We start from the raw sequence: 3,860 nt of genomic DNA on the forward strand, positions 1-3,860 counted from the left end.
GGTCCCAAAGGCCACAGTGTCACTAGTTACTGGGGTCCCTAGTTAATCATTTTAACCTGACTTCAGTCTGTTCAACTGACAGATTTTCTACCTCTATTCCTCCTTGCCAGCTGCATTTTCCCAACCTTTCCCTTGTGTTCATATTCAAGTTAGTGCAGCCTTGTGGGGAGTCACATCAGGAAACAAATTCCGCTCGAAAGCAATGGTTTTGCATAGGCAATTCAGAGCCAGCGTAGCACCCAGCACCATAGTAGCTAGGGCTAACACACACAGCAGAGAGGGATAGACAGCCAGGGACTGAGGAGCACAGAAAGCACATTCTCTCATTGTGTCAGGCTACAGGGATTCATTGCTCATGGCATCAGATAGATCTTCTCTGTAAAAAGTCTTATTATTTTCCTTCCTTCTCTCCATACCCTCTACCACTTTGAAAACCCAGCCCTTTTAGCATTTTGGGGCACAGCTGTGCTTTTGGGATTGTTTTGTTTTAACAAAACTCCTCTTGGGTTATTTGTGATGAGGAACAGCCACACCAGAACTGGATACAGACCTCAGGTCACAGCTGCGAAATAGCATTTTCTCAGGCTATCCATCCAGAGAGCCCAGAGAAAAGTGGGAGGGACCGCAAGAGGCAGACAGTTCCAGTCCAAACTTTTCATACAGAGAGCACATACCATGGCAGATGAAATTCAAATTACAATGTTGTTACTTGAAGCAATACACTTTGGGGAAAGCCTTCCAGGGACTATTGCAAACACATGCCTGCCTGCCTGTTAACAAAACTGAATGTGAGGTCTACACATGTTCTTCGCACATGTTCACACCCACTGGAGAGACACGCGCAAAGCTTTGCCCAGAGATTATTCTGCACTGTTGTATCAAAATCTCTTATCTACCAGTTATGCAAACTCACCAAAACCCACAAGGAGCTATGAGCCTCCATAGCTCTGTTTTAACAGGCTAGAGCAAGGTCATTTTTGAAACAGGAAAAACTCAGACCTTTTGGGTAGGACAGATTCAAAGCAAAGGTTTCAGGGGCTATTTCACCACCCTCTCCAATACTCATCAAGGCAGGAGTCTCTATGCCATAAGTTTTGTTGTGTTGCAGCTGACTCCATACAGTTGCATCCAGACCAAAGTCATCTTCCTTGTCTTGCCCTGTCTCATGGGAGTTCTGCCTGTCTCATGAAATAGTTCTCTGTTTGCAAGAATCACTGACAACCTAACCTGCTTGGCTAACACTTAAAAAAGCTGTTTGAGAAAGGACCTGAGAGACATTATCTGCTGGATGCTGCATGAGCTCACTGAGGTGATCTTCTGTTCTCTGTGCCCATTTTAAAAGTGATAATTCCAAAAATCATTATGTGAAGATCCTGTCATGGGGATGGTGGCTGGTCAGCACAAGGTGATGTGATTCTGAAGCAAATCTGCTCCACCAAAATTCCCCAGGATGTGAGAGGAAAGAATGACAGACTTTTCTGAGTGGTGTTTTTTGAGCCTAATGTGTGCCCTCCTGTAATAAATTCTGAACCGAACTATATAATCTTACACCTCCTCCCCAAGCAAATTGTTTCAATTACAAACAGGAGGTCATGACAAGAAAAGCTTCAAGGTACACTAGCATAAAGCTGTGAAACATAATACTTACTCCTCTATTTACCTATGTAGTCTATGAAGGAGCAGAATTACTTGCAGTTTCCTAGCTTCTGTTTTCATAGGCAACATCCTGAGCATGGCCACAAAAAATTTGATTTCCAGCAGAAGACTTACAGCCCTCAGTTATTTATTTGCTCCCTGGGGTTCTTCACTAGGTACACAGAATAGCACTTTCAAATGGCCAACAATATCCTAGATGTCAGTATGTCCGTTCTCTGTCCAACCTACACTGTTGGCACAGTACTAATTACAGGAAGACTTGTCTCTTTGCTTGTCTTTCATCCCTAGTCCAAAACCCCCTTGGAAAGTAAAGATTTGATTGCTGACTAATGCTGTCAGCAACATCAGCCAGGCTGGGCTGCATTTCCTCTGTAAGACTGTGATGCAGGAGGGCACCAAACCAGAGGGAGCTGAAAATGTCATTTCTGTCCCTCTCTATCATCTCCTCTGGTCCAGAGGCTTTTGAGGATTATGTTAATGTATGCTCATGACTTTAATATCAGCTCAAGGTCCCAGAATACAGCAGAGGAGTAACAATAGGGGCAACTCTGCTCAGGGAAGGAGACATGGTACAGATGTGGACCCAGGATTGTGGTCATAGAAGGATGTTCATTCCTGTTAACACTGGAGAACAGGAAAACAAATGATACATAACTTTCCAACTCACATAATTTCAGCAATACAAACTAGTGGGCAGTGTCAGGAGATTCTCATTCATTTCTGATAACTGTAATTTTGAAAACAAGCAAGAGCACTCTGTGGGGTCAGTGAGGGTAGAAGTTGCAACCAACTTTAAATTACAGAGAAGACAATTTTATTAAAATAATTTTAAAAGAATTTTGAGGTTGGAACCAGTCCTGCTCCTTTCAAAATCTCATCAAGTCTGGCTGTGTCCCATGTGACATACTCTGCTATCCACCACTTTTTCTATTCACCCAGCCAAGGGGACAGCTACGCTCCCATAGATGCTGGTGAGGCATGTGGTGACTGGGCTGCCCCTCTCCAAATGCCAGTGTGCAGCCTAGCTGGATGGGTGCTGTAGGGGTTTAAGCAGCAATTCCCTCTGCAGGGGTCTCTCAGACAATTTGGGGATCTACCTTGTCTTCAAAGACCCTCTTAAGAGCGACTTTGACAGATCCCCTGAACCTGGACTTTCTGTAGCCCCTAACTAGGACATAAATAACTGGACTGATGCTGCTGTTGATGGATGCCAGCAAGAGGCAGCTCTCCAAGACAAACTTAATGTAGACAAAGAAGTTGAGGAAAATCTGAGCACTGAGTAGGATGGCAAAGGAAAGGAAGATGAAAACAGCAAAGAAGACTGTGTACAGCCTTTCTGAGTGATGTTGCCATGAGCTATGCCTAAGCTTTAAGAGCAGGATCACGTTGGAAAGAATCATAAAGGAAGAGAAAAGGCAAAAACTGAGAAAGCACAAGGTTGCAAGAACCGTCCAGTAGTGTTTGCAGTGACCCAAATCATACACAAAGTACACAAACCCAGACAGCACTCAGCCAAGTGCCTAGAGCAGGCCACATATTATTGCTGATAAGAGCTTTGGTTGGTGACAGTTTCACCAAAAGGGCAAGAGGACACCCAGACACCTTTCCACACTGATGGACATGGGGAGATACAGCATGGGGAGTGCTGTATGTGAACAGAACCATGAAGTGAAGCAGCAGGAGCACATGCCAAAGCTCTGGCTGAAAACAGCTAAGCATGGGGATATGATATATTATGAGGAAAACAGATGTATAGAAGCAAAAAGGCAGCTGCAATGGCCAGGTTCAGGAAGTAGGCAGTGAAAGGATTCCTCCTAATGCAGAAACCAAGAATCCAGATGATGGCCACATTCCCAAACAGCCTGCACAGGCAGATAAGCAATGTAATGCTATCAATGACAATTTCAGGGATGTGGTCTGCAAAGCCTGCAGTCCTGTTGTGTCCATCCCCCCGGGTTGCTCTCCACAGGAGATGGGGACACTGTAGTCAAAACAAGCAACATGTTGCTGGAATGTCAATCCATCTTCCTTGTCCACTTATATTCACCTGGGAAAAGGGAGGAGATGAAGGGAATATTAGTGACATAGTGCCAGTACTGTGCTCCTCTGGTCATTCAGTCTTTCCCCAGCTTCATGGGCTACAACATCTGCAACCCAAAGAACATAAGTATGAGTGGAGTAGAGAAATCATGACTAGGCTGGGT

General features: G+C 44.6%; 1 pseudogene; it reads right to left on the reverse strand.

The window, feature by feature from the left end:
* Positions 1-2,149: 2,149 nt before the first annotated feature.
* Positions 2,150-3,659, reverse strand: LOC146591609 (proto-oncogene Mas-like; annotated as a pseudogene).
* Between the last annotated feature and the right edge of the window lie 201 nt (positions 3,660-3,860).

Source organism: Rhea americana, unplaced genomic scaffold (genome assembly GCF_003343005.1).
Source record: "Rhea americana isolate MKP2758 unplaced genomic scaffold, rheAme1 scaffold_368, whole genome shotgun sequence".
Classification (NCBI taxonomy): domain Eukaryota; kingdom Metazoa; phylum Chordata; class Aves; order Rheiformes; family Rheidae; genus Rhea; species Rhea americana.